The 18,125-nt window shown below is 45.0% G+C and overlaps 1 protein-coding gene across 17 annotated transcripts in view; it reads right to left on the reverse strand.

The window, feature by feature from the left end:
- LOC120406995 (EF-hand calcium-binding domain-containing protein 6-like) overlaps positions 1–18,125 on the reverse strand; it is a 109,864-nt gene that overhangs the window by 38,350 nt on the left and 53,389 nt on the right. The gene's annotated exons all lie outside the window — the stretch shown is intronic.

Raw genomic sequence — 18,125 nt, forward strand, 5'->3', positions numbered from 1 at the left:
CAGAATGCTGTTGCCCAAATTCATGTTTATAAAGAAGCATGACCACATCATTTTTATTTTCAAACATCTCCATTTGCTGCCTGCACGCTTCAGGTTCCACTGAAAACTATCCTTAGATGTAAAACCCTTCATGACGTTACTCCAGCCTCTCTCATTGACCTGGTCTTTCTACTTCCCTCACGGCTCCCACATAATCTCTCCCCTGTGGGTGCATAAGCTTCCTTCCTCCACAGTTCCTGATCCTTGGAACATTCTTGTGTGTCTTTTCTGCCTCAGCAACTCTTCATCACACTTCAGATCACATTGGAAAACATCCTTCCACTTTTCTATCTAAAGTAATGCTATAATTGTATTGTTTAATTCTGTGCAGCTCTTTGGAACCAGCTAAAAAAAAATGAAAGATGTTGTAAATAAAGTTGTATTATGGTTGCCTGATACTTAGGCTCAGCAGAGACTGCAGAAGAGAGAAGGAACCAAAATTCATTGCAATGCTTGGTTCTGTGTGACTTACAAATCAGAAGCAGGAAATCCATGTGTGTGGGGACTGGTGGCAATCGGAATGTTCACTTCCTATTGGGGGGGAGGGGTTGAGTTCTACGAAGGAGGAATGGGAATATACTTTAACTTGTATCTGACCTCTAGTCTTAGCTCCTTCTCAGGCAGGGCTGAGAAAACTGAAATTTCACCATTGTCCTGGTCATTCCTGTCTCTCGTCACAGCAGGTCTCTGATTTCTAGTGTGGCCCTTAGCAGCTGGTTGGTTGCTACAAGGATTTAGCTAGATTGTAAATTCTTTGGGATAGGGGCTATTTTTGTGTCATCTCTGTCTATAGTCTTAACTCAATGGGGCCCCAACCCTGACTGGTGCTACTTCAATACAATATATAAATAATAATGACATATTCATCCTTTAGCGGGACCGGTGAGTGAGGTAATATCTTTTATTGGATCAACCTCTGCTGGTGAAAAAGACAAGCTTTCAAGATTACACAGAGCTCTTCTTCAGGTCTGGGAAATATACTCAGAGTGTCACAGTTAAATACAAGGTGGAACAGATTGTTTGGCATAAGTTGTTAACACATACTTCAAGGACCATTCAAGGTGAAATAGCCCATTAACACCCCTCTAGTCGCAGGGGGCGTTGTTAGTGGGTCACAGATTGTAGTAATAAGCCATAAATCCAGTGTCTCTATTCAGTCCATGATTTTTAGTGTCTAGCAAAGTTATGAATTTAAGCTCCCAGGCTCGTCTTTTGAAAGTGTTGTGCCAGTTTCCTTTGAAAATGAGGACTAATAAGTAAGATATAGAGTGATCGCTTTGTGAAAACTGTTCATCCACAGGTGATGTGTTTTTGTCTTTTATCATTTTCCTGTGCGAGTTCATTCAAGAGTGTAGTGATTGTCTGGTTTCACCCACATATAGTTGTTATTGGGGCATTTAGTGCACTGCATGAGGTGATAGGCATGTGTAGGACCCATAGATCTTGAAAGGTGTGTTGTGGGAGGCATTGATCATTGTAGCATTGATATGTTTGCAGGTTTTGCATCTGTTGTTCTGGCGAGGTCTGATGCCACTTTGAGTTGGTGTGTCTTTCCTTTTCCCCCGTGACTGGATGGGTGTCACCTTGAATGATTCCTTGAAATATTTAACTACTTATGCTAAACAATCTGTTCCATCTTGTATTTAGCTATGACACTGTGAGCACGTTTCCCAGACCTGAAGAAGAGCTCTGTAGTTAAAAAGCTTGTCTTTCTCAGCAACACAAGCTTGTCCAATATAAGATGTTACCTTACTCACCTTGTCCCTCTACCATTCTGAGACCAGTATGGTGACACCACCACTGCATATCAACCCTTTAAAATAACTCATCTGTGTGGCAAATTAATCAGTCTAAGGAGCAGTGCAGCAGCAACTAATTCATCAACATTTTAAGGAAGACTGCACTATAGTCTATCTTTATACTGTGTGTGTAGAAATAAATTTGACAAGGCAAATTATTTAGGGTGGAAATTTTAAAAGCACTTATGGCCTAATTGTGCCCACTGAAGTGAATGGGAGTTTTACTATTGACTGCAATGACAGCAGGGATATGCCAGTGTTGAGCACTTTTGAAAATCCAACTCTAAATAATTTGCCTGGTCCTAGGCAAATTTATTTCTGTGCACACGGTATAAAGATAGACTATAGCACAATCTCTCAAAAGATTACGAGTCAGTTTCAGCTGTGCTGCTCATTAGGGGACAGTGACACTGAGTCACCACTGTGAAAGGCAGTTAGCTAAAACGACCATAAATAAATGTGAAATAATAAACCGCAAACCATGGTCTAGATCCATTCCTCCACTAACTCAAGGGGAGGGGTGCAAGATCTGGGTAGGGAGCATGGAACAGGTGTAACAGTCATTGCCTCCATGGCCTAACACACCCTCCCTCCTGTGCCTTCAAAAGACCTTATGCCTGCAAAGTTGGGGATTTGCAGGTTGAGGCTGAACATATATCCAGGGCCAGGGAAGCAGCTACTTTCTCTGGTATAAAGAACAGGAGTACTTGTGGCACCTTAGAGACTAACAAATTTATTTCAGCATGAGCTTTCGTAAGCTACAGCTCACTTCTTCGGATGCACAGAATGGAACACACAGACAGGAGATATTTATACATACAGAGAACATGAAAAGGTGGAAGTACGCATACCAACAGGAAGAGTCTAATCAATTGAGATGAGCTATCATCAGCAGGAGAAAAAAACTTTTGAAGTGATAATTAAGATGACCCATAGAAGGTGTGAGGAGAACTTAACATAGGAAAATAGATTCAATTAGTGTAATGACCCAACCATTCCCAGTCTCTGTTTAAGCCTGAGTTAACTGTATCTAATTTGCATATTAATTCGAGTTCAGCAGTCTCTCTTTGGAGTCTGTTTTTGAAGTTTTTTTGTTGCAAAATTGCCACCTTCAAGTCTGTCACTGAGTGGTTAGAGAAGTGTTCTTCCACTGGTTTTTGAATGTTACGATTCCTGATATCAGATTTGTGTCCATTTATTCTTTTGCGTAGAGACAGTCCGGTTTGGCCAATGTACATTGCAGAGGGGCATTGCTGGCACATGATGGCATATATCACGTTGGTAGATGTGCAGGTGAACGAGCCCCTGATGGCATGGCTGATGTGATTAGGTCCTATGATGGTGTCACTTGAATAGATATGTGGACAGAGCTGGCATCGGGCTTTGTTGCAAGGATAGGTTCCTGGGTTAGTGTTTATGTTGTATGGTGTGCGGTTGCTGGTGAGTATTTGCTTCAGGTTGGGAGGCTGTCTATAAGCGAGGACTGGCCTGTCTCCCAAGATCTGTGAGAATGAGGGATCATCTTTAAGGATAGGTTGTAGATCTTTGATGATGCGCTGGAGAGGTTTAGGTTGGGGGCTGTAGGTGATGGTTAGTGGCGTTCTGTTATTTTCTTTGTTGGGCCTGTCCTGTAGTAGGTGGCTTCTGGGTACTCTTCTGGCTCTGTCAATCTGTTTTTTCACTTCAGCAGGTGGGTATTGTAGTTTTAAGAATGCTTGATAGAGATCTTGTAGGTGTTTTATCTCTGTCTGAGGGATTGGAGCAAATACGGTTGTATCTTAGAGCTTGGCTGTAGACAATGGATTGTGTGGTGTGTCCTGGATGGAAGCTGGAGGCATGTAGGTAAGTATAGCAGTCAGTGGGTTTCCGGTATAGGGTGGTGTTTATGTGACCATCGCTTATTAGCACAGTAGTATCTAGGAAATGGACCGCTTGTGTGGATTGGTCTAGGCTGACGTTGATGGTGGGATGGAAATTGTTAAAATCACGGTGGAATTCCTCGAGGGCTTCTTTTCCATGAGTCCAGATGACAATGTCATTAATGTAGCGCAAGTAGAGTAGGGGCGTTAGGGAACGAGAGCTAAGGAAGCGTTGTTCTAAGTCAGCCATACAGATGTTAAAAGCAGCAAAAAGTCTTGTGGCACCTTATAGATTAACAGACATTTTGGAGCATGAGCTTTCGTGGGTGAATACCCACTTCGTCGGATGCATGTAAAGATGTTGGCATACTGTGGGGCCATGTGGGTACCCATAGCAGTGCCACTGACTTGAAGGCATATATTGTCCTCAAATGTGAAATAGTTGTGGGTGAGGACAAAGTCATAAAGTTCAGCCACCAGGTTAACCGTGATATTATCGGGGATACTATTCTTGACGGCTTGTAGTCCATCTTTGTGTGGAATGTTGGTGTAGAGGGCTTCCACATCCATAGTGGCCAGGATGGTGTTTTCTCCTGCTGATGATAGCTCATCACAATTGATTAGACTCTTCCTGTTGGTATGCATACTTCCACCTTTTCATGTTCTCTGTATGTATAAATATCTCCTGTCTGTGTGTTCCATTCTATGCATCCGAAGAAGCGAGCTGTAGCTCACGAAAGCTCATGCTGAAATAAATTTGTTAGTCTCTAAGGTGCCACAAGTACTCCTGTTCTTTTTGCGGATACAGACTAACATGGCTGCTACTCTGAAACCTTTCTCTGGTACAGTCTCCTCTGATACTGGTGTCCATCTACTGAGGAGTACATGCTACTCTAATGTAGCTAATTACTAGCTAATGATAAATATCAAATATACACATAATAATATATAATGCTGCTCTGCTATACCTAACTTTGACATATTAGATCCTTAGCTACTTTTCAGTCTATATAGTGCACAAGCAATACACACTAATATCAAATGTCATTATGGGGAGGTAAAAAAAGACAGTTAGTTACAACTTTTCTTGCTACGTAACACCTTTATGTTCCATCTCCAACTAGGTGCTTGATTTCTCATTCCCCCCCACTCCCCCATAGTGGCTATATCCCTCAGGTTCACATTTGACTATATTCTTGTATATGTCACACTCTGAAATAATCCATTAAATTCTTCTCTCATTGCTAGCTATAGGAGTGTTTTAACTGACAATTTCCAAATCGCACTATTCAGAAGTTCACTCTTTTTGGGACTCATTGCATAGCTTATCAATGCCATAATTTTAGGGTTTGCATCAGGCATGGTTGGAACAATTGAGAAGCAATGGGGAGTGAAGGAGGGAAGCAGACAGGAGGAAAAATTCTAATGCAAAGCAGTTTTTCAGAAACCCAATACTAAAATTCATTAGAAAAAAATGTTCTTTTGGAAATAAAATTACATTGCATTGGAAAATATATAATTTAATTTGTAGTAAATTGAATTCCCAGTGAAAATATTACTTGTACAAAAAAAAAATCTACGTTTCATAGAACTATTGAAAAAACAGGGTTGGAAGGGACCTCAAGGGTCATCTAGTCTAACCCCCAGATGTCAGCTTAACTTTTTCTAACTGCTTTTTTTAACACAGAAGTTACTTTAATAAAAGCAGGTAACAAATGAAGATCCAGATCATCCCTTGCTGAGGGGAAGCCTGCAGGAAAGAGCTACAGAGAGTATGTCTATGCTGCATTGTAAACCTGTGTCTGTAGGACCCGTGTTTGTGAACTTAGTATTTCCAAGCCCGCACTGCACTGTAAACCTAGGTTTACTATTGCTGGACCTGGGTCTCACAACCATGCTAATATGTCCAGGCTGCACCACAGATCTTCTGACTCAGGTCTGCAGTTTGACCTATGTCCACACTGCAAAACGAAAGGGCTTGGACCCAACTTAGAGGGGAACTTGGGCTTGGAACCACCCTCCCAACTGGGTCTACCCTTCTGAATCCAAAGGGCTTTCTGGCCCAAGTCAGACTGATTTGTGTGTGGACAGAAACGGGGCTTACGCTTAAACCTGAGTCAGAGTCCATGCTTACTATGCAATGTATATATACGCAGAACAGGAAAGCTCTCTAAGGCAGGGGTCCCCAACCCCCGTTCCGCGGCCTGTTAGGAACCAGGCCGCGAACCGACCCCTAGCACATCAAGCGGCGTGTCTCTGGCGGGGCCCCTGAGCCCCGCCCCCTCAGAGCCGCGTGGTGAGGGGGCGGGGCTGCAAGCTCCGGGCTGAGCTCAGCTGCCTCCGCTTGGCGTGGAGCTCCCAGCCCCACCCCCTCACCACGCGGCTCTGAGCGGGACGGAGCTCAGGCCCCGCCAGAGACACACTGCAGCTGTCGGGCGAGGCGCTGAGGCTCCGGGTGAGGAGGGAGCCAGGAGTAAGAGGCTGGGGCCAGGGGGGTTGGCTAAGGGGCAGGGAGTCCTGGGGACAGTCAGGGCACAGAGAGGGGGCGGAGGTTGGGGGGGCGGTCAGGGGGCAGGGAATGGGCGGGGTTGGATTGTGGGTGTTCCGGGGGGGTCTGTCAGGACTCAGCGGGGATAGGGGTTGGGGCAGTCAGGGGACAGGGAGCAGGGGTGGGGTCCCAGGGTGGTGGGGGTCTCTGGGGGATGGTGAGGGGACAAGGAGCAGGATGGGGCGGGGATTCTGAGGGGGGCGGGCAGTCGGGGGGGCAGGAAGTGGGTGGGGGTCAGATAGGGGGCAGGGCTCCCACTAATTCTGCATTATGGTCAGTTGTATAATTATTTCATTCTATATTACAATAATAATAGAAATAAAAGTACAAAAATAAATGTAATGCGCTTGAATCATCCCAAAACCATCCCACAGGTCCACGGACATTTTTTTTTCTATGAAACCAGTCCCTGGTGCCAAAAAGGTTGGGGACCGCTGCTGTAAGGTTTTCCTAATGGAGTTTCCTTAAATTATCCCTTCAAGGGGGAAGATTCCAGAGAAAGTGAGGTGCCACGGATCTGTGGGAAAGGGACCCACCAGATGATTAAAGGCAGGAGTGTCTACGAGGATAGCTGCCCCTCTGCCCTGTGCCATGGCTGCTGCGCATTGGCAGGGTCCCCTTGTGCATGCTAAATAGCAGCTGCAGAAGGCACCCAGAGGGAGTTAATACTGTTTCAAGCAGCATTAACTCTTGCTAGGATGTCAGCTTAGATAACTGTGCCACTAGTAAAGGATGGTGATATAGAGAGCAGCAAGTCCTCTGCTACCCTCCCTCCTGCACCCTGTCCCTGCACCTAAATCCCTACAAAGTACCTTCTGCACAAAGCCACAGAAGAGAGGAATCCAATGTGTTACAGTGGGTACATGATCTGCGACTAGGATGAAAGAAGACCCCAGGGGATAACTGGAATGCCCCTCTGGCCAGGGGATCAACAGGTATTTTTATTTCATAGCAAATTATTTGCTTTCCTGAGGTAAGAGTCTCCTACTGAGGTAGAGGACTGTGTGTTCCTGACGCTGGTATGACTGCAAGAGGATCCTGGGGGCATCTGTTTGTGAATTAAATACTCTATTAAAAAGAACAGGAGAACTTGTGGCACCTTAGAGACTAACAAATTTATTTGAGCATAAGCTTTGTGGGCTACAGCCCACTTCATCGGATCCATAGAATGGAACATACAGTAAGAAGATATTTATACATACAGAGAACATGAAAAGGTGGATGTACCCATACCAACTGTAAGAGGCTAATTAATTAAGAGAAGCTATTATCAGCGGGGGAGAAAAACTTTTGAAGTGATAATCAAGATGGCCCATTTCGGACAGTTGACATGAAGGTGTGAGGATACTTTAACATGGGGAAATAGATTCAATTAGTGTAAAGACCGAGCCATTCCCAGTCTCTGTTCAAACCTAAGTTAATGGTATCTAGTTTGCATATTAATTCAAGTTCAGCAGCTTCTGGTTGGAGTCTGTTTCTGAAGATTTTCTGTTGCAAAATTGCCACCTTAACATCTGTCACTGAGTGATTAGAGAGGTAGGAACAGTGGATCTGCTTAGAGACTGGTTCTTTTTTAGTAAATCCATTAGTGGCACAAGTCATTGACAGCCACAAGATCCAAATGAATTTTGTTCAAAGGATTTTTCCCCCCTAAGGCTTTGACTTTTTTGAATAACTTCAGATATGTCCATTCTTATGTCCCCTCGTAGCACGGGTCCAGTAAGGTCCCAGGCATCTGGATCAGGGTAGTACTTTTAAGGTTACCTTCTGTCTAATAACTCAATGGGGAAAGCCAGTGAAGGCTGGGGGGGGGGGGGTCCTTCCTTCACTGTTAAGGGTAGATATGGCAAAATCTTGTCCCACTCTTTAACCTCAAACTCTTCATTCTTCCTAACATGGTTTTAAGGGTTCTGTTAAAACATTCCACCAGCTCATCAGCCTGGGAGTGGCACATCCGTTCTTGGGTCATTTCACATATCCAGACAGAGTTCTGTGTGGCATCTACTGAGTCCTTGGACTCCTCTGCAGAGCATTGGGCATTGTCTGGGGCTCTCTGCTCAGTGTCCCCATCTCGTACCCTGGTTTTACACCTCTGACCCTCACTTTCATTTTGTTTTTTTTCTCTTTTTCTTTTGTCCCACAGAATCACTTGATTCCCAGTCCTGGAACACCTCTCCCCCTCAACTGAGAGGAGGGGCTTTGAGTTCCTGGCAGGCTCTGCCCACCCTTTTGGAATATCAAATAGCTGGGTATGGCAAATTGAGGTTTGCACAGGCTTGATTTTCAGCAAGTACAAAAACTGTCAGAATAAGTGTCATGTAAATTTAGCATCTGGGCTGTAAGACTCAGAGGGCAACCCCACTGGTTAAAATATCTGAATTAATTCTCTAGCTATGTTTCTTGCTGTGGTGGCTTGTAGTGGGATGACTTTGGGATATTGTATAACAAATCTGTTATTACTAAAATATAATATTCTTCTTTACTGGCCCTACTACATCCATCCCAATCTTTTCAAGGGCTACTGTGGTTAAGTGCATGGGGCTACCTTGAAGAGGCAAAAGAAGATGGTGGTTTCTTGGTCAATACCAGGCCAATAAAACTGCAGAAGCAGCCTTTCAAGGGCCATTTCCCTTCCGAAGTGTCCAGCTGACAGTATGGCATAGGTAAGCCTGGAAGTAGCTTCTGTGGTGGTTTAGGCACCAACACCTGGACTCAGAGTTTCCCTGCCAACTGCAGATTATCTTTTTACAAAATTACATTCCGTAACTCAGAATGGGGAAACTAAGTAATTATCTCTGAGTTCTGACCCTGTTTACGACTGCCAATATGCTTCCTAGTGTTCCTCATCTTCACTGATCCACAACCATGCCATACAAATTCCCTGGTTCTGAAACACAGAATTTGTCAGAAAGCCTTGATCTTTTGGACCTAGAGGATGACTGGTTCAAATTGCTCTCACCTCCTGTGGCTCAGAGAGCCTGTCTGGGCTAGGAGAGACTGTGACTTTCCTCCTCTGGGTTCCATTCGAGATAGGTCAAACTTTCTCCACTTTTATCTCATTTAGACTTGAGAAACATGGAAGAAGTTTCAAGGAAGTCAGAGTAGACCATGGGGAAGAGCTCCCAGGCATCCTCAGCATTCCTTATCCAGCTTCCCTTGCTCTCCTAGACACAATTTGCCAAGCTGTGTCTCCAGAAGGGCTCAGAAGTGTTTCCAATCCCACACTATGATAGCTTGTCCACAACTCCCAACCAAACCCAGTCTATCCCACTCTAAGCGGATGATTACAATTCCAGCAACTAATTAAGTCCAAAATATGAACAGGATGGTGAGCTCGCAAAGACTCAGTGGGGATCAGATCCCACTTGACCAGGGTCTAACCACATCCAAAGCCTACAAGTCCCTTCATCCTCTGCCATCTTCTTCAGCTCATTACCACAAAACCAGGTCCGCCCAGGGGGCGGGGAAGGGGCAAGTGGGGCAATTTGCCCCAGGCCCTGCAGGCCCCCCCCCCGAGAATATAGTCTTCCATAGTATTGCAGCGTTTTCCTATGGAAGGGGCCCCCAAAATTGCTTTGCCCCAGCCCCCCTGAATCCTCTGGGTGGCCCTGCACAAAACTCCCAGGACTACAATTCTCCTGGACCTGAGAAACACCACAAATCTTAGCAACACTGAAACCAAGGTAGTCATATCCCACTAGAGGCATAATCTTTTGATGTGCTTCAGTTTCCCACATTAGAAGCAGAGAATTGAGACTTGTAACACCTGGAAACTTTCTGTGAAGATAAAAAGGGAAGGGAAAATAACCCAATTAGAGAGACACTCCAGAGATGTCAGGTAACTGATTGATAGCTTAGCCTCCCTCTCAACAGAGGGGACAAAGCAAGGTGATGATCTATTAAGCATCTAGTCCTTATAAGTAGACAGAGGGAGCTCAGCGGGGGAAAAGACTGCAGAGGAGGCTGGATTCTCCTGCTTAGAAGGCCAGTCTGTAGGCTGGCTGTGGCTGGAGAACTGACCCACAGTAATAGAGCTAATTCCTTTAGTGGGCACCTGGAGTCGTGGTCTGGAGACAACCCAGAGGCCAGAACCAGGAGTTAGGAATCAGGAGGCAGGGAGGGAATAGAGTTGGACAGGAAGCAGGCCTGGTGCAGCTGTGGGCATGGAAAGCACTGAGCAGCCACTATGCTGCTGTTGATACAGGGCTCAAATGATAATCTGTTGGCTCTTCTGACCAATCAGGGAGCACAGTCACTTCATGTGAGTTTATTGGGCCCAGCTGAACTCAGTGAGTTACTAGGCAATCAAGACCATTGAGAGATCCTCCTAGGGGCCTTCAACACTAGTTTGTCACAGCACCTTTCATGAAATTCCTACAGGAGATCAGAAGGGTGAATATTTCTTTCTGGTTCTCTTCTGGCCCATACTCCTTCTAGTCTATTAGAAACTGGGGCTTCCCCCAATGTGTTAGGAGTCGAGGACCTGATGGACTACATATTCCCCCTGCCTGTGGACAATTACGGGGGGAGAGGTGGATCTACCCAGTTGAGAAAAGGGTTGTCAATAAATGATTTGAGGAGAGAAACAAAAAAGATGGGGTGAATCTTGAGTGATTCTGGGAATTGAAGCCTGTAGGCCGTTGGGTTTATTTGTTCAGTGATCCAAAAAGGACCCAGGTATTGATGGTCAAGCTTGGATCACATATTGTCTGGTTTCAGGTTTTGAGTCGAGAGGCAAACCTTGTCCCCAAATATAAGGAAGGCTGGCGGGGGCTTGTATGTTTCTTTAGTGGCAAGTAAATGCTCTTTGAGCTCCTGGTGTATTTGCTGGATGTGCCATACCAGTTCCAAGGCCCCCTGGTATGGCTGAACCTTTGAGCAGCTCCAGATGGAATTAGGGGTGAAAACCAAAGTTTGCAAAGAATGGAGTCCATTCAGTTGAAGTGTGGCTTGAGTTGTTGCACACAAACTCAGCTAAATGTTTCAATCATCCTGATGGAAATTCAGGCAACAGCAAAGGTACTGCTCCAGGATCTCAATGACCCCTTTCAGTGTGGCCAACTGTCTGCAGATGATAGGCTGTTGAGGTGAGGGGAGAAAAATTCTTGCCAGAACCGAACTGGGGACTTGATCTGAAATGATGCATGTGCTGATTCTGTGCTCCAGGAAGGCTTGTGTGGTTTCACAGGCAGATGGAACAGTGAGACAGGGAATAAAATGGACCATATTGTCAGGATAACTGAGGGCTTGGCTACACTGGAGAGTTGCAGCGCTGGTGGAGGCTTTACAGCGCTGCAACTTAGTAACTGTCCACACCTGCAAGGCACATCCAGCGCTGCAACTCCCTGGCTGCAGTGCTGGCTGTACACCTGGTCTGCTTGGGGTATAACGAGTGCAGCGCTGGTGATGCAGCGCTGCTCGTCAAGTGTGGCCACACACCAGCGCTGTTATTGGCCTCCAGGGTATTAGGAGATATCCCAGAATGCTTTTAACTAAATTACTCTCTTTGTTTTGTTATGATGCCTCTCTTTGTTTTGTTGTGAACTCGGGGCTCCGGGAGCTGCTTATCTAAAAAACAAACACAGTTCTTGTTTGCTGTGATCAATCTGTAACTGACTGTGAACAATCAATTGAGATAACCCACTACCTTGCTGTGAATGAGGCAGGCAGGGGGATGAGTGTTTGCTTGAGGAGAGAAACAGGGCAGGGGGAGGGGGAGAAAGGGAGTCCGTTGGAGCAGCTGCTTATCTGGTCTGCAGGCTATTTGCAGTTAAGAGTAAATGAGGGGTCGAGGAAGTTTTCAGATTTTGCAAGGCAGGGAGCTGACACAGAGTGTCGGCTCCAAAAATTCACTCTCTCTCTCTCCCGCTCCCTGTCACACTGCACCCCACCCCCCTCTTTTGAAAAGCACGTTGCTGCCACTTGAACGCTGGGATAGCTGCCCATAATGCACCACTCCCAACAGCGCTGCAAATGCTGCAAATGTGGCCACACTGCAGCGCTGGTAGCTGTGAGTGTGGCCACACACCAGCGCTTTCCCTAAACAGCTGTACGAACACAGCTGTAACTCCCAGTGCTGCACATCTGCAAGTGTAGCCAAGCCCTGAGTGTCTTTGGGAGCACAGTAAAGCAACAATAAAGTCCATTGAGAGGTCTGAGAAGGTGGGGCCTTTCTAGAGGGGAACTCCCTGTTGTGAGGCAAAGTCCCCTCTTATCTTCTAGTGAGCTCCTCCAACTGTCTCACACCAAGGCAGTGCAACCTAGTGGTTGGAGCAGAAGTCTTGCCTAGTGGTCAGAGTAGAATGAGAGGATAGAAACTGAGGAACGGTCAAGAGACAAGCCAAGGGTTAGAGCCAGGAGTCAGAACAGAGCCAAAGGGCAAAGCCACAGCTGTGGTCAGGAGACAAGCCAAGAGTCAGAGCCAAGAGTTAGGAATCAGAAGTTCAGAGGCAGGCAGGGATTAGGGCTGGAGCAGAGCAGGTAAGGGTTCGAGCAAGGGCTGGGCAGGTTGCAGGTCTGGTACAGCTGTGGGTATGGAACGCATTGAGCGGCCATTGTGCTGCTGTTGCTACAGGGCTCAAATGATGATCTGTTGGCTCTTCTGATCAATCAGGGAGCAGAGTCACTTATTGCGAGATATTGGGCCCAGCCGACCCTGGAGGCAGCTGAGTTCCTGACAAGCCCAGGAAGAACTGTGAGCTGAGCCCAGAAGGGGCAAAAGACCTTTTGTTTATGTTGGGACTTTAGTACCCCACTGTCAGGAAGTCCCATTATCAGACAGGCAGTCTCAATCCAACTGAGCTCCCTCAGTCTACAGTCTGTAACCCTGTTTCATGGTTCACAGGGCAGCTAGTGCCCATTTGAGCTACTGCTGACAATTCTTTTCATATGCCAGATCTAGCCTTACCCAGATTAATTCTTGCTCTTGTTTTGCTGCCTCCTCTGTTTTCTGTTGTGAGGCTTTCACTTCTTCCAGCTCCCGTCCCTGTTTGCCTTGTGTAACTGTGTCTCCAGGGCTTGTAAGCTAACTTGACATCTTCTGTTCAACTCTCTCAACCAGTTCCATCTGACCCATCAACCCCTCACTCCTCCTCACCACTGGGCCACCCAGCCGAACACCATGTCCCGGCGAGGGTTGCCTTATGGCCAGCTAGGTCAGGCATTACCTTTTCTCATAATGGGGCTGGGAAATTAGGCCAGCCACTGCCTAAAGTTATGGCCAGAGAAGATCTCTCACCACACCAACCCTCAGCTTGCTCGTCCATCCTTTTTGTTCTATTTCTATCTTCGCTGTTGAGTAGACCCGTGTCTCTCCATGTACACACAAAATGTACACCAGCAAATGCTGATCTCTTCTCATCATTGAGAGGCTACTCCCCTGAATTAGCATTTGCCTCCACCCAGAGTTAATTAGTCCTCTCATTTCCCATCCAACTACTTTAGCAGTTACCTGGTAGGCTGGAGTGCACCCTTACCAAGGGAACATCCCAAGCCAGACTTGACTGAAGTAGCAGTCCAAACAGCTGCACTCCATTCTTATATGAACCAGTTGGCCAGGTCGGAAACACACAATTGGTTTCTCCTGACCAACTCCCAGGTGCCTGTCCCAGGTACCCAGTAGCAACTGAGATGTCACTATCACCTCTGTTCTCCTAGCTACAGAACTATCTAAGAATTTATCTCTCGGGTGTCCCCTTTTCTATGGCTGTGTCAGACTTCTCTGTCACTTTGCTTTCCTCGGAGTGGTCCCTTTGATCCAATCGCTCTTTCAGGTGGTTCAGCACCATCAGCTTCCATAAAGGCCTCCACCCTCCCTCAGCCTGATCAGTAGAAGTTGGCAGAAACATTTGGACCCAACTTTGGGCTCTGGTAGGCAAGACTCTTAGGAACTGTTCTAGGATTATAAGGTTCACCATCTTGTCTAATGAGTTTGTGTCAGGCTGCAACCATCATGTTACCGGATATCAAACGTAGTGCTGCTGCTATGGGACACCCCACCTCTGAGAAAAGATCTGTCCTAACTGGTGGCAGTATGCTTCTGGGGTCAGCCCAGAATAGCCGCTTTTACAATTCTGTAGGACCATGCCCGCTCACTGGACAAAGCTCGGTAGGCTGCCTGAGCTTCTCCCAAGAGGATCAGAGTCATTTGAGCTGCCCAGGAGGATTTGGTCCACCTTGCTGCAGTCTTTACCCTCTTGAAGGTAAATGCCTCAGGGTCATCACCTGGGCCCAATTTTGCCAGGTCTGGTACTGGTCTGCCAGAATTCTCTTCTCCTGAAACTATATGGGTTCCTGGGGTCCACTTCTCTAGGTACTGCAGGAGATGTTCTAGTGGGTGCAACAACAGAACATGCATCTGCCCGTTGGGCTGCCAGCATACGGAACGAGTCCTCCATCTTTCCCCCAAAAGTAAGTCAGTCCCTCTAAACCTCACCTTTAAGGTAGCTGGTATGTTCCTCCTTCCTCAGGAGGTCTCAAATCCCACGTCTAGTAGCATATGTAATAGCCCATCTTTACCTCGTGGGTACCCCCTTGTCTCTGGTGCCCCCCCATGAGGCTCTCCCTTGGCCTTTCCCAGCCTTCACCATCTCTCTCGGGGTGTTCTGTGGCTTGGCCCTCCAGCCAAGTCAGATGAAAGTCTAAACCGCTTCAAGGATAACATGTACAAGTCCAAATGAAAGTCCAAATCTTCAACTATCCCTTCTGCCCCTCTCAGGCTACGATGTAGTTTTCTGGTTGGCCCTACCTAAGGGCTTCCCCTGTAGGAGCCTAGCCTGCTCTTGTGATAGTATTCTTCCATTGTTTCCTGACTGTTAAACCCTATTTTAGCCAGGGCATCTCTCCCCACCAGAGAGACCTGCTCCTCTGCAGTCTCAATCCAACTGAGCTCCCTCAGTCTACTTATAAGGCCTAGCTCCACCTCCTCTGGCCAGAAGGAAATTAGTTAATTACCCACCCAGATGCTTTGTAGGTTATAGGCGTTAAGCCCATCACAGTGACCTTGGGAAAAGAATTTTTGAGTCTGTTGGCTAAGGAATCTTGGGGCTGTAACTTAAGAATCTGCTCCTGAAAAATGAACAGGCTGTAGGATGTAAAGCCATGTGAGGAAACTTTAAAAAGGGGGTGGGGGGGCTAGTCTGATTCCACAATCCTAGAAGAAAAAAGCATACAAGCTCTAAACTGGATTAATCTTGGGAGGGACCCTACACAACACTGACCCAAATAACTGAGGTGGTGTAAAAGATACAGTTGGGTCCCAGGACTAAACACAAGGTTGTCCATAAGGACTATCTAAGGTGGCATAAGGGGAAGAGAATTTCAGCTTGGCTGCCCATTGAATCTGAGAATATAGCCATGGAAGTTGAGACTGGAAAAGCTGTTACAGAGATGAATCCATTGCTCAGATAAGAATGGGCAGGGTCTGCCTCAGCCAGCAAATTCTACAGAAACAACAGATGCTCCTCAGGGCCTGATTGGTAAGTGAATGGAAACCCAGCAAGAGAAAAGTCCCAAAGGTATTTTGGTGTGAATAAAATTATTTTAGGTTGGTGATGTGAAATTATCATGATAGACGTACATATGTAAATACTTAAACATTTGTCACATCTGTTTGGGATAGGTTATTGCCAATTTAGGTCTCATCAGGATGATGAGCAAAGCGGAGGTTGTTCTAAGCTGACAAAAACTTGTTATAGGTTAAGTTAAAGCCCTATTGAGATTGATAGGTGTGAACTCACCCCTTGATCGTGAAGATGATGGACAGAGATCAGAAACAGGATTTGTTGAGAGCCTGGATGTGAGGAACAGAGCTGGGTAAAATTTTTCAGACCAAACTTTTTTTGTTTTTATTTTATTTTTTGGCCAAAAAATTCAGATTTACATCATTCTGAAAATCTTTGTTAAAACATTTTGAGAATTCATATTAAATTCACTGTTTTGGGTGGAAAAAGGAATACTGAAAATGAAATGAATCAAGTCATTTCATTTAGACATTACTAAAAATTTTGATTTTTCAATTTGAAGCCATTTTTATTTTGAAAGTAAATTTCAATTGTATTAAAAATATGTAAAAATATCAAACCTAAATGTTTCTTTTCAGGTTGAACATAATGTTTCATCTGACCTGAAATGAATGGGTTTTTTAACTTTTAAAATAAACTGATTGTTAAACATTTTGGGTTTATTTATTTTTTAAATTTTTGGTGGGGCCAGCAAACCGGAAAAAACAAATCAATTATTTGGACAGCTCTTGTGAAGAGTGGAGGAAAGTTAAGAGTCAAAGATGACCCTAGGTTGTAGCTTAAGTGGCGAGAGAGAGAGAGAGGTTATTGTTAACAGAGACAGAGAAATAGGGGGAAGAAATAAAGACTCTTTTTAGACATATTTAATTCCCCTGAGGAAATACCAAAGATACAAGAGGTGACAGAAGCATAGATGGAGCAGGAGAAATCTGGGGTAGAGATATAGATTTGAGAGTCATGAACATGTAAGTGGAAACTAAAACAAGAGTAGTACATCAGTTCACACTAAAGGTAAATGAAGAGAAAGTATCAAAGAAAGACCACTAGGGGACAGCTACCAAAAGGGAAGGGAGGAAGGTGAGAAGGCAATGCTAATAGAGCAGTAAAATAAATACATTAATTAAAAGAGGAGAAACAAGAGAGGCAAGAGTTCCAGAAGTCTGGAAAGGAAAGGAGACTTGAGGGGAAAATGTTGGTCCACTGTATGAAAGACCTCAAAGATAACAAGGAGGATTAAAAATGAATATGAGGCCTCTGGACGTCAATAAGAAGTGACCATTAACTACTTTGGTGGGAAAAGATTCAGTGGAATGGCATGAACTGACACTAGACTGAAGGATATATATGACTGGGAACTGGAGAGGAAGACTTGGCAACAGGAGTAAACAATATGCTAAAGAATTTTTCTGTTGACCTAACTACTGACTCTTGAGGGGGTGGATTAACTACAGCAACAGAAAAACCCCTTTCGTCACTGCAGCAAGCGTCTATACTATGGTGCTACAGTGGCAAAGCTGCAGCACCATAGCTGTGCTGCTGTAGTGTCTGTGGTGTAGACTTACTCTAAGTAGGGAGGAGGAGGTGGGATCAAAGAGATGTGAAAATTGGCCAAGTCTGCAGTGTATAAATTGCATTTTATAGTAAGATAAATTCTCACCAAAACCTTAGACCTGGCCTTCATGTGTATGTTCACAAAACTGGGTGTATCCTGACTTGCACTTGAAGTATGCAGGTATAAACACCTGCTAAAACTTGAATAATAGGGCATTACTTTTAAATAGTTCTAACATATACACATGCATGCAAGTGTTAGAATTTTCACCTCCAAATCCTATGGCCTCAATGGATATTGTGGGAACAAATTCTAATAATGGCCTGTGCATATTTCAGATTATTTAAATGGAACAAACAAGTGTAAACATCCATATAAATTTTTGTGAAATGTGAGCACAAATGCCCAACATGTAGTATGCGCAAGTGAGGTTGTCATTTATAAGTTTACCCCCACATACACAACTTTTCATAAAAAAGATATGGGAAATCCATATTTATTGTCTGAATATAAAAGGCACCTTTAATAATTGGCCCAGTATAGGGTCTCAATCCTGCGGACTTTGCACATCCAAAATTTAGGATTTTGATGTACGCCAGGACTGCAGGGTTGGATCTTAACCTTTTAAGCAATTCATTGAAAATAAGTCTTGCTTTTCCCATCCTTAGTGTCAAGTTGTGCTCACTTTCTATTCCAATTTAAGGACTAGTTCATTCAAAATTTTACTCCAACAAATAGTCCTCACTTGAGTAATCCCATTAATTTCTACAGTACTACTCACATGATTAATGGTTTTCAGGATCAGGC

This window comes from Mauremys reevesii, linkage group 5 (genome assembly GCF_016161935.1).
Source record: "Mauremys reevesii isolate NIE-2019 linkage group 5, ASM1616193v1, whole genome shotgun sequence".
NCBI classification, from domain to species: domain Eukaryota; kingdom Metazoa; phylum Chordata; order Testudines; family Geoemydidae; genus Mauremys; species Mauremys reevesii.